This window comes from Perna viridis, chromosome 8, assembly GCF_037379345.1.
Source record: "Perna viridis isolate PV_CMFRI_1.1 ecotype Kerala chromosome 8, ASM3737934v1, whole genome shotgun sequence".
Taxonomy (NCBI): domain Eukaryota; kingdom Metazoa; phylum Mollusca; class Bivalvia; order Mytilida; family Mytilidae; genus Perna; species Perna viridis.
Window position 1 is genome coordinate 33,735,923 of NC_142452.1, and position 13,539 is coordinate 33,749,461.

The following is a 13,539-nucleotide window of genomic DNA, read 5'->3' on the forward strand; positions in this document are numbered from 1 at the left end:
TGAAATTTTATATGAATTATTATAAATTGTACGAGGCACATTTAAACTTGCGATGGATTCAGACGATGAAACGGGCGAGCATTTCCTGTTTCATTGCAGACACAAACGACTTGTGTATCTCTTCTTTCATGGTATTCTTCTTGTATTATTTACATTTAAATAAATACATTAAAAAAATCTCCATTTACATGTTATCTACAGATTATCCACTTATGATTGTTTCCGGTCACACATTTATTAAAAACAACACTATGACTGTCACTGAAAAGGCTGACATATCGTTGATGTGCAAACTACCAGTTGGCATTGGTAACGGAAATATATCTTGGATTCAAGGCCATAAAAACTACATGAAGGCGTCTATGTCAATGATAGCAATTATACACTCACGTCAACTCGTAATCAGAATGGCCAGGCAATAGCGTGTTTAATACCATCGACTGTCTACGCAGCGCTTTGAATGAGTCCTACCAACTTAATGTCCAGTGTAAGTTTAAACATTTTTTTCCATCACAATATTTTAATTAAAGATTTACCATTGGTACAAATGAGGGAAAACAGTTCGCATGAATGAAATCATAAATATAATCTGTACATATGACAGCAACACGAGAAAACATGTAATGTCACTATTTCAAAACCTGTCGGGTTTGCTCTCCCAATATGTTTATAAGGTCTCAATCCAAAGAGGACTATGAATCACAATCCTGTAATGTGAATAATTTAAATGGGACTGGAGCATATATATTTAATCTTAATTCACAAGGTAAGCGTCTGAGTTTAATGCCTACGAATGTTTCATTGTTTTTATTTAATATAATACAAAATTTAGTATGAGATGAGTGATTGGGAGTTTTAGTTAATTTAATAAATCATGTAACAGCTAGACGTAAAATAATGCTTTCCCGCATCTTGAAAATAAAACCATCTTTGTAATACAACTAGGTAGGGATTATTTTATTACTGGTGTACATACCATTTTATTTTTTACCCGAAGTTTAACTAATCAGAAAATCTACATGACATTCAAATATGTGCTTATTTTCCAGATATAGATAGCTCAAACTTTATGCACGGCCTACTGGTGTGTCTCGTAATTTTTGTCATCCAAAATAAAGTTCTATTCTGTTGGAAATGAGGTCAGTTTTGTGATGAGAAAAAAATAATATCCCATTACTTTCTTCAATTCATGAATAAAACAATTTTGGTCAGTTTCTCGATACTGAATCATGTTGTTTGTTATACACTGTTTTGTTCTGTTTTTGTCATTCCATTGTTTAGACAAATCAGATTTCCATTATATTAACCACAGTAACATAATATTTTCGCTACTAAGTAAACAGAAAATGAAAATATAATGTGGCCTTCATAAAAGAGTATTCAAGGGAACCAATATTCTAGCAGAAATCAACGGAATGTAATACAAGGACAAAGACCAGACATGGAAAACAGACTGACAGAATGTAATCTAGAAACAAAGATCAGACATGGAAAACAGACAAACACAACAAACAATATACATTAAACAAAATAATACACACAAAGTAACAAAAGTGAATGTGCAAGTCGGACTCCACTACAAACTGAGAACATGGACAAGGTGCATCGGTAGGGTAAGCGTATTTGTTCATATGATTTATAAATTATATAGAATGTACTAAAGAAATCAATATTATGGGAAAACCCTCTGTAATTGACACTAAAATACAATAGAAACTGTTGCAGTTTCAATGTGAAGAGTGGATGGATTGGATTGAATTACATTTCCACATACAGATTTACTACAATTACAAAAATAAAAATATATTGGCTTTTTTAGGATGTATCACATATTATAGAATTTGTGATTCTTACAAAGACTGCTACTTGAGTACATTGGTATTATCACCTAAATGTTGTTGATTTTGTTAATTTTTTTTTGCAGAAGGTCTATTTAAATGACACAGAATTCCATTGAGAACTAACCGAAGAAATGACGCACACACCGATCAGGCTTATGTTCCTGTAAGTTATCCTGAACGGTGCCACTTTAATGACTAAGAGAATGAACTTCGTCATTTCAATCGAGAGTTCAAAGATACAGAACAGATTAATTACGTTATCACGAGAGTACATGGAGAGTAAATCAATAGAGTTTGGCTGTATTGCTTACATATATTTTCAATGTCACTGACATCAAAAATACAAACGGTAGAACTTGGGTTTACCCATCATTGAAGACGGTGTGGTGACAAGTTTAAACTTTCGTTGAATTTTGATGGTTTATTTTCTCACTGGCATCATACCATATCTATTATTTTATATTTAATGAGTAAAAGAAAGAAACCTATAATTTTAATTGAGAGTTGAAAGATAGGAACACGAAAAAACGTTTTCATGAAGTAAATGACTAGACTTTAGCTGCAATGCTTATTAATAACTTCAGTTTCACTAACAGCAAAATTGCAAATTAACTACACGTTTCTTCTATGTTACGTTCATTTTAATAAGCTACATATGGAAAGTAAAAATAAACGTATAAAACAGCCGCTTTATTTTTTAAGATGTTTGTCATTTTGTATAATCGAATATTTTATGAAAATTGTGTTATCATTTTTAGGAACTCGTAACGTTTCAGAATATATCTGACGACATTTATGACCCGAGTATTTCTGTTTATCACAACAACTATACAAAAATTCCATTTAACTTCTATAGAGGAAATTTGTGATTTCATATTGATAAGTTTTATAGTGTACAGCGATTACGAATGAATAACACAAACATGAAAGGACAGGGAACCTTAAATAAGTTTAACTGGTGCCATGTAAACGTGTAACAGTATAATTATTCAATTCCCAGTGTCAGTTTGTTATTCATGTCGCATTTGAAATAAAAGTACGAGTTTGTTACTTGATAGAGATTTTTCATATTTTGGAAAAAAGATTCCAATTAAATTTTCAAATATACGAAAGAAGATGTTTTCCAAATGCTGGCATCTTTTATTGACAAAATATTTGTCCAGTGTGGTTGACGCGTTTTTCAACAAATACATTGTGCTCCTCTACTCATGGACCGGTGCAGAGTATCCATCTGCACCATTCAAATCAATTTGTTAAATGTGTTATGGTTTTCTTTTCCTTTTTCGTTTAACCCGAACTTGACTTACTATGTGCAACTCGGCGGGTGCTTCTAGACAAGCAGAGGACGCTTACCCTACCGGGGCACCTGGTCACAGTTTTAGTGGAGTCCGACTTGCTCATTTACTGTTGTTGCTCTGTACGTATTATCTTGGTGATTTCATGTTTTTACTGTATGAGTCTTCTTCCATTTCTTGTCTTTGTCGCTGGATTACATTCTTTTGATTTCCGCTAGAATCTTGGTTCCCTTAATTACTCTTGAACAAAGCGTCGTGTTTTTTTTTTGGGTTTTTTTTTTGTTTTGTTTTGTTTTTTGTCATTTGTTTTTTAATTTATTACAAATTCGAAATTTGTTGAAATGTTAACCCAAGCCTTTACCATACACAATTCTTAATAGTCCTACAAAATCTTTGTACATCCCATTGTTCTTAAGGCAACTCATTACAAATGTTGTCTTCTGAAATAATCCATGAACACTCGCAAAACATTTAAATGCATAGTTTTAATAATCCGAAAAACAGGCGTGCACATTATTAAAGAGTATACATGCATTAAAACATCAATAGTGTACATATTTTGTTTCAGCGTGGGAGATGGAAGTTGTTTAGTATTCTACCATAGGTCATGGATGAAAATGTACTTTGGTCAAAAGATTTCATATTTTCCTCAGAAATATCTGTTGATAAATGATTAGCTCTTGTTGTCTGAGGTAACGGTTGTTCTCCTGGTTTCAACTCCCCTGACATTGGGTTCGGATATCCACTTCTTGGTAGATTTTGAGATATCTCTAGCATTTTACACTTTATTTAGCATGTATATTTCCACCTAAATGTCATTCTCTGTTCATCCTAGTAACTCAACAACACGGGATGCAATGTAGAAAGGTGAATTATGTTACTTCCTTCAGTTCACAATTTCTCAGAACATTATGCTCTGTGCTATTGACACTGATTCGCATGACTTTTGTCTTCATTCTGTTGATTCTAAGTCATATGGCTGCAGCTACCGATTCAAACATTGATGTTTTGTCCTGCATTTGGTTGGTTTTATTTGAAAGAAGATCTAGCAGCCCAGTGCCTCATGATCAAACAACGTGAGTCTATTTACTCTGTCAAACGCCTTCTGAAATGAATGAAGTTGATGTATAGTGTAGATTTCCATTGAAAGGACCGTTCGATATCAATTATTTATGTAATCTGGTCTAGACAAGCCTTATCTTTCATTAATTTAGCTATGCGGTTACATAGTTGTTGGACAACTTATGCCTTCATCCAATCAAGGAGTGTATTGTTAAGGACTTGCCCTGATGTTGACAATAGCATGATAGTTTGTTGTTCTTACATATATTTCTTTGGTAGCTTGATTATTTCCCCTTATCAATTTTAATTTCCATAAGAAAATTGAAATTCTTATTTTGATATTTCCGAAAGATTAATGTTGTGAGACTTTTTTTCTGTATTTATTTGGTTCATAATGCTATAGATAAGAACTTTTAAATTTTCTGTTTCACTTTGTTTAGTTTTAAAGTAAAATTTTGCATTGTTGACTGAACTATCAAACGACTTATAAAAACAATAACAGAACAAATAAACTAATTGAAAACTAATCAATATTTATTCAAATTCGTTTTTGAGGTTTGAATATATCAACTTATTTGCATTTCATTGTACATTATATTTTGAAGGACTGATGTTCGGGCCTTATTGTTTTCAATAAACTATTGGAAAATGTATCTGATTTTTCTGCCATAACGGATCTTACAACTTAAAGGCAAAAGATGAGAACGAAATTGAATCAACCGGCAAGAGATTAGAACCATTCATCACTTTTTTTTTAAATTTTGATCAGCCAAAATATCTTATTACAGAATGACATATTGTCCATATACCGCCATAATAACAAGCGTCCATTCATTTGGAAATATCGCTTCTGCTGTAGATAAGATAACAAATGGGAGTCTTAATCATGGCTAACAAACAAACAAGATTTCCGATCGATAGACTATTCTTCTTTGGGTGAATTATAAATTATTCAAATAGTATGAGAATTAATAGATGACATGTTGCTGACTCTCATTTTACGTTTTTTTTCGTTAGATTTACGCGTTTGAATTTAATAAGTGGTCAAGTCCCAAGCAGCAGTTGGATCTTCTCGAATCACGTTTTAAGTCAGTACAGAAACAATTGAAAGCCTGCAGCTACCTGAAACTAGGTACATAATAAGGAAAATAACGTAAATAACCTTTAAAAATGCAATTCCATCAATATGTCAATTTTAAATAAATCAATTAAGAATTATTAGATGAGAATAAAAAGAAAGAGTTAATTTCTTCAAGTCATCAAAGATTTTTTTTTTATTTGCAATTCTTTCATTAAAAATGTACATGTATTTAAGAAGCACACGATCTAAGTACATATGGATTTTCCACATAGATATGAGCGTTTCTTTTTATCCAGGAAGAAGGAAACCAAATGTTAGAATTTTCATATATATTTAGAAAAAAAAACTTTTGATTGTTTAATGCGATAAAATGATGCTATTTCTCTTTCTCGTGTGTATTTTAAATTATCTGTTTCCTTATGAATATCTAATTTTTTTCTTCAAATAGACGTATTTATCAAAAACCATTATAGAACTTTGATTTTCTCTAGTATTTGTTTTTATTCTTTTTTAAGCTTAATCTAAATTCGACGAAGTTAAAGGATTTTCTCATTCAACACTAGCTGAATATGAGTTAGAATTTGAAATAAGTAGTTTTGTTGTTAATAATATCAATACAAAATGAGATCAAAAGCAGAAACAAGTACTCCTCAAGCTTTTAGCGAACAGGCTATTAGTCTTTCTTGATTTACGTGGTTTTTTTAATAAGACAAAAGGGTCTACTGCAATAAACCAAACGATACTTAAGGTAATAAAATCGACGAAGTCATTCGTCAGCTAGATATGAACTGAAATTTGAAATGGATAGTTTTGTTGAAACTAATGTGAGCAAAAAATAGGTAAAAAACAGGAGCAGGTAAGTAGTAAAATGACATAATAACACATGCAATGATGGTTTGCAAAAAAATAGAGATAATTACGTGGCGAACTGCCGAAGATATTTACAGTTTCAAACGGAGATTTAAACTACATTTAGATTTAAATGTATGTAAATGGATATGGAATAAAGTATGTCCAGCTAACTATCTAAATGAAGAGTATTGTAACCAAGGTGGCTAACTCATTAACGAAAACTAATAAACTTTAGGCAATAGTCAAAAGAAAGTCTAAAAGGTATATGCGTATAACAAATGGCATTATCAAGTTAAAAACCGGACGTTTGGAATCCAAGACATTTCATTAGATAATGGTGACTCAATCAAGGGATTACCACCTCTCTTAAATAGTTCACTACTTTGCTAGCGCTGTAACAGAAGTCAAAAATGTGAGACTTAGTGTCAAATGTACATTGTGATTTGATAAAGTTAATCAGTGACAGATCTAGAAATCATGAAAAAACATATTGTGGCACCATTGATTGGCTGGGGGATAGGATCGTGATCCAGTGATTAACTACCCTCATCATAGCCCCGCCTGAGAAACATGACTTCATACCTGCATAATATTGAATATATGTTCTGAATTATACGACATAAAAGAAAACCATATGGCGCAAGTTTTTTTTTTATTATTATTTAAAAATCAATGAATTTCTTATGTAAATCAGATTTGTCTAAAGCTAATGACTTTGATCTCGTTTTAAGAAATTATGAAAAGTTATTTTTACATTTAATAGACATAATTCCAATCTTAATTTGCATATGTCTTATTTATATCATGACTTCTTTTTCATCTTAAAATTCCACGTTGAAATGCTATATTACTATGAAAATTCCACAAACATGGTTAACAACTGTGGCCCTAATTTATTTCGAAGATTGAAATGGACATCATTTTGTAACATCAGTTTCATTAAATTGTGAGTCTAAAAGAGTAAAAACAAAAACAAACAAAAACGTAAACCAACAAAAAAATATATAAAAAAAACTAAAAAGAAACCCTCAAAAACACAAACAACAACAACAAACGACAAAAAACAACCACCAACGCCCACCAAAAAGAAATAATAAAAAAAAAATCCGGGATGAATTTTCAGAATATTTTATTGGGCGGAGCAGCATAAGACAGTCTGTGTTTCTTGGTTTCACGTCCGGGCCAGCCATGTAAATATATTAGGAATTTGATGCCTTTGCTTTCTTCTCTGTTTTGGTGCTTTTTTTAGATTAACTCAGGTTTTTGCCAATATTTATGTTAATTTTATTGAAGATGATGCAGGTTGCGTCGGATGATTTTATGACCAGCTATTTCCCAAAAGGCTAATTACAGTTCAAACATACCGACAGCTTTTGAACCTAATATTTGTTATTTTAAATGTGTAAGTTTATATCTTTCTTTGACCCTTTTTGTCCCTAATAAAAATAAAACATGGCACCCACTCTGCGCCTGCATTTATAAGGTTAACAATCTCGACCAAAAAAGACATTTTCTACGGAACGATTTTTAGCCATTTATGTTTCAAACAGAGCCTTCTATATATAGACTTCGCAAATGAAACTCTTCAGCCAATCTCGACATTATATTGAAGGACTTATTTTTTTTATCTTTTAGTTTTCATAGTGTATTGAGGGTACCGTCAAAAGAGTTCTAGTAAAAATTAAAGGAATTACTTCACCGATTTAACAGATCTCACAATATTTTTTTAACCTTATCATTTTTTATATTAATTGACAAAAAGTGTACAGCAATAGAGTTCAAATGTTTGATCAGCATAAAAATCAACGAATTGAATGATATATAGTTCACACAGTTTTCATTTCTTTTTTGAAATTCGCAAGTCTGATGAAAAAGCTTGAATAATTTCAAAGACCCCTTTATCTTTCATACCCAGAGGCCAACAAGTTCCAACACATTGAATCTTTTGAAATAACGATTTCGTGGATAAAATATTAGCAGGGATAACAACCAAACAAGATTCCCGATCGATTGATTCTTTGTGTGAGCCAGTTTAATATACATATTATTTAATTCAGTACTACTCTGTTGAGGAATTAAGCAAAATATGAATAAGGCGTGGTACAAATAGGAAAAAAAGCATAGATATTTTATTACAAAATTTAAGCTTTTATACCTCATAACCCAAAGAAATAACCATGTAGAAACATACCTTACGGGTAAATGTCTTCATATATGTTTTATACATTGCTTTACAACTAGATGTTTCCCTGGAAATCAACAGAAAGCTACAATTTATATTTGGAATTCAGATGCCATCTGAAACAAAAATTTTGAAATAAATGTGATATCATTGCTTAAAAAGATAAAGAAAGGAAAACATGTAATTTAGTAGAAAAGGAAACAATCGAAGCGAGCCAAGTTCTTCCAATTATCAAAGTCTTTTTTTTTCCATTGCAATTCTTACATGAAATATGTACATGTATTTTAGAAGCACGCGATCGTTTTAGACATTGATTTTCCATATAGATACCTTAGACAATATTATTTTTTTACTTCATTTGCAATTCTTGTATTAAATATGTACATGTACATTTATGTAAAAAGAAAAAAAAAGATCTTCGTAGATATTGATTATCTTGATTGTCTCTCAATATAAGTCTTCTTTTATATTCACTTGCCGAGGAAATATATATTGTAATAACCACAAGGAAGGCATTCCTTGTTCATTTAATGTCTTTTAATATTTGATTAACATCAAATTTTTTTCATTTTCCATTATCATAAGCTTACTGTTGTTACATTTACGTTATAATTTGGGAAATGTTTCATTTGATAAAAGCTCAAAACAAAAGTAATGAGATTTATGGGATGGAGTAATATGGGCTATTTTTGTTGAAATTAAGGAATTTTGTGCGTTTAAGGATGAATGTTTACCATTCGAAAGATGCAAGCTATTTGCAGCTTCAGTAGAATCGTCATACTTTTGCTAATATGTCCGCTATCTTTAAAAGTCAAGATTTCATTGACTACCTTCATTTTGTCAGCACGCCGGCATAACCGGAAGTGTTTATTTTTGGATATAATCATTATCTCTATTTTATCAAGAAACAGAAATCTTTTGCATTTCAGTCAAAGTTTAAAAGTTTTCAATTATTTATCTGATAGTTTCAATCTGTAAAGTCAATTCACTTTTACTATTTTTTAAGGAACTGCGTTTACAATCAGCGTTCGTGTATTTAGCGTCCTTAGCGACATTGTGATGAGGTCAAGCATAAATAATAAGTTATCTTTATTCAAAGTTTTATGCCGGGAAATTTAAACGAAGGTTTTATATATAATTGTAAAAGTCTTGGTGTTGAGCTGACTAGAATATATATTTACTCCTTTTTGAGTATTTTGAGATGCCGGCCAGTTATGAATACTTCTGCCGGCATCCGAGAGTCTATAAGCCCCGTGCAGGTCCGGGTGTTAAAAGAATAGGCCTGCAGCAGCGGTAAGCTTGTCGTAAAAGGCGACTAGATAGTGCTCAGAACCCTAGCCGGAGGCTAGGGCGCTCTGCCCACAGAGCAACTGGGATGTGTGCCCCAGGTGGTGGAATGGGGTATCCCTGGCGTGTTACATGCTGGGGTTGTCAGGCTATAATACGGAAAACCTGATCGCAAACCATAGTGGTGCACCGTGTTGGGAAAGATGCCACGTTCCTCGCACGTTAAATAACCCTACTGTGGTATTCTCCCGGAGTAGGAACCATAGGGCTCCGCCACAGGGGGCTAAATTGCCCGACCCTACCCGCCTCTCCCTATTTCCAGTGGCAATCAAAATTTTTCGACCCCATTGTCCTTGTGTCCCATTCCCTTTTCATTTCATCTTTTCATGTTCATTTTATCATCAATTTCATGTTCATCGTCTGAATATAGCTGAAATATTGCTGCTCGGACGTTAAACCCCAACAAACAAACAAACTATAAGGCGGGAAGCTGAAGCATCATGTCATATCGCATGCCAGTGCACATGTCAACTTTATGACATGAGCTTACTGAAAAAAAAGAAACTTACGAAAATAGATACATAGCCGTTATAATGATCGGAAATGGATCTTTAGCTGACTAAAAGTCGTAAATAAACATTTCAAAATAAAAATACAAGCTATAATAACTATGTGCTGTCGTGTATAGGCAGTACACATATTCCAGGCATTGTTACTATTTATAGATACCTCTACAATACAAACAACAATGGCGAGTATTTACTTTCAATTTGATTTTCATGATTGATTGATTGATTGTTGGGGTTAAATGCCTGAGCAGCAATATTTCAGCTATATTCAGACGATGAACATGAAGTGGATGATAAATGAACATGAAATGATGATGAAATGAAAAATGGGATGGGACAAAAGGATAATGGGGTCGACAATTTTGATTGCCACTGGAAATAGGGAAAGGTGGGTAGGGTCGGACAATTTAGCCTCCTGTGGCGGAGCGGAAAGGTTCCTACTCCTATCGAATACTACAGCAGGGTTCTTTAACGTGCGTGGAACGTGACATCTTTCCCAACACGGAGCACCACTATGGTTTGCGGTCAGGTTTTCCGTATTATAACCTGACAATCCCAGCATGAAACACGCAAGGGGTACCCCATTCCACCACCTGGGGCACACAACCCAGTTGCTCTGTGGGCTAGGGTTCTGAGCACTATTTAGTCGCCTTTTACGACAAGCTTAGCGCTGCTGCAGGCCTATTCTTTTGACACCCGGGCCTGCACGGGGCTTGATTTTCATACGTTCTACATTAAGATCCTAAGAAATCAAGCAGTCGCAAAATAAGAAGAAAGTTTTTTAAGTTAAATTTGTTTCCTGACATTATATATAAAAATAGTTTCATAGGATGCGATATCCCACCACACTGACACTCCCCGCCTTATACTTTATAGTTATATATATATATATTTGGAGAATTCGGAAGGCCATCATCATCTTTGTTGACTTACAGAATTACATGTACGTGTATGAATAAAAATGAACTTCATTTAATATAATATTGAAGCAGCATATCTTATCATTGTTTTAAAACAACGAGGAGCTCTGACCAATTAACTTATGGAGGACCACTCGCCCGTCTATGACAATATATATGAATATGTAATGAATTATAAAAACAAGGATTTCTTAGTGCTTGTTCTGATTTGTTTTAGCTTAATTCAGATTTACAACAAAACTACACATACAATTTTGTTTCTCAGGGATCTGACAGGATCTTCTCTTGATTAAATAACAATCACCTGTCGAACTGCCTTTGGTATTAAACTTCACAATAGAGAGATTTAAACTAGACACAAATATATGTAAAGGTATATTGTATAAGAGTAATCAAGGGAACCAAGGTTATAGCGGTAATCAAAAGAATGTAATCCAGGGATAAAGACCAGACATGGAAAACAGACATACACAACAAAGAACATAAAGTAACAAAGGTAAATGAGCAACTCGGACTCCACTAAAAACTGGGAGCATGGACCAGCTACACCGGTAGGGTAAGCGTCCTCTGCTTTTCTAGAAACACCCGCCGAGTTGCTCATAAAAAGTCAAGTCCGTGGTAGACAAACGAGGAAAAGAAAACTATGACCTGTTGAATACATCAGTTTTCATGGTACAGATGGATATACCAAAACGATCCACGAGTTCATGATGACGACCATAAAACATTTGTAGTGATGACTTCAATCTTGTAGCAACATAACCCTGTTCCAGAAGCCTATTTGCTAGAGTTCTAGCACGATGCAAAAAGTCTGCGTAGTTTCGGCAAGCTCTGGCATAACGTATGAGTTGTGATATGAACACACCATACGCAGGAGCTGAAGGGATGTTGCCACAGATGAAAGGAAGGTTGACAATTCTGAATGAAAAGTCATCACGTCTGTCGTAAAGTTTGGTCAATGGTTTTCCTTTACCATCGATTTCTAAATGTAGGCCAAGATATGAGGCTGACTTCACAGTGTCTGTAGTATCCTTTATCTCAAGTTCTTTCGGGTAAATGCGATTCATCAAATCCCCGAAATTAGGATTGTTTAAAGATAATACGTCATCTATATAGCGGAAACTGAGATTGAAGGATCTAGCCAAACGATATTCTTTCTTCCTGATCAAATCAGCTATAAAGTCAGCCTCATAAGAGTGAAGGAATAGGTCAGCAAGTAAAGGAGCACAATTTGTTCCCATTGGAATTCCGACCGTTTGTTGAAAAACACGTCCACCACACTGGACAAATATGTTGTCGATTAAAAATTCCAGCATTTTGTAAACATCTTCCTCTGTATATTTGCAAGATGATTTGGAATTATTTCCTACGAAGTATTATGAATCTCTACCAAGAAATATATATTTGTATCAAGGTGAACCATCTTTTTTGGAAAAACAACGATGCTTAATGTTTTTAAGTCGGGATTTTAACTGAGTATGGGGAACAGAAGTATACAGTTTTGAAAAGTCATAGATTTTAATGCTATTATATTCAGATAATAGTCTTGAACTGATTGTCTCCAAAATATCTTTCGAATTTTTCAGGATCCACATTGAATTAATAATACTGCGGGAGTAACAAGTGTTGTGGTAGGACTGTAGACCCTCTTTGACAGTTGTGAGTATAGAAGTTAAAAGTTTTGAAAGAGGTTTGGTGGTACATTTTGCAGATCCAGCTATGAAACGTTGTGACCATGTGCCCAGGTAACTACCTAAGACAGTGCATCAGACAATTCTATTCGCTGTAAGTGAAAAAAAAAGTATAAAATGTGAAACTTACCGTCTGATGTAGAGTTGGAAATCTGCTATTATTCAATTGTGGATCAAATAATTACGTAATTGGGCGCTGACTGACTAAATAGAGAGACCGCTCCAGTGATTTATGTTTAAAATTTACTGAAAAGGAAGAAACCATATGGTGTACTGTTTTTTTTTTTAGGAATGTATAAATCAATTTACAAACAATTTTAAGTCTTATTGTGGGAAATTAAGATGAAATATTTCACATTGAAACAAGATAATCAAAACTGTATTAGCATAAGTATTTTTCTTGCTTTATGAATAGGTTGATGATTTTCTACATCGACTAAGATAAAATATTTTTCAACTGTTTAAATTCCATGAAAATTGTTAACGGTTGCCCCTTTTTGCTTCGAATTCAAATGGTCGTTTTACGTTGGATTCCTATTTTACTTAATTGAGAGTTAAAAGAATGGGGTGTGAATGGCAGTGAATGCATTTTCCGATTTTCGTGATTGGAATCATAAGTATTAAACACCATTAAATCTGTCATATAATAGCAATTTGATATGATTATGTATGACGAATTATTACTATCAATATTACAGGATAAATTCATTCGTATCACATTTTCATGTAAAAGTCTGCTTTCGCTTTTTAAATGGGTTC

At 33.3% G+C, this 13,539-nt stretch overlaps 2 long non-coding RNA genes across 2 annotated transcripts; one reads left to right on the forward strand and one right to left on the reverse strand.

The window, feature by feature from the left end:
• Window positions 1–210: 210 nt before the first annotated feature.
• Window positions 211–2,350, forward strand: LOC148610311 (uncharacterized). The gene is made up of 3 exons (XR_015914752.1): window positions 211–487; window positions 1,050–1,139; window positions 1,925–2,350. It is a non-coding gene; the product is annotated as an uncharacterized LOC148610311 (long non-coding RNA).
• Window positions 2,351–3,473: 1,123 nt separating this feature from the next.
• Window positions 3,474–9,189, reverse strand: LOC148610312 (uncharacterized). Its single transcript, XR_015914552.1, has 3 exons — window positions 9,048–9,189; window positions 8,323–8,429; window positions 3,474–4,241 (listed from the first exon to the last, which is right to left on the reverse strand). It is a non-coding gene; the product is annotated as an uncharacterized LOC148610312 (long non-coding RNA).
• Between the last annotated feature and the right edge of the window lie 4,350 nt (window positions 9,190–13,539).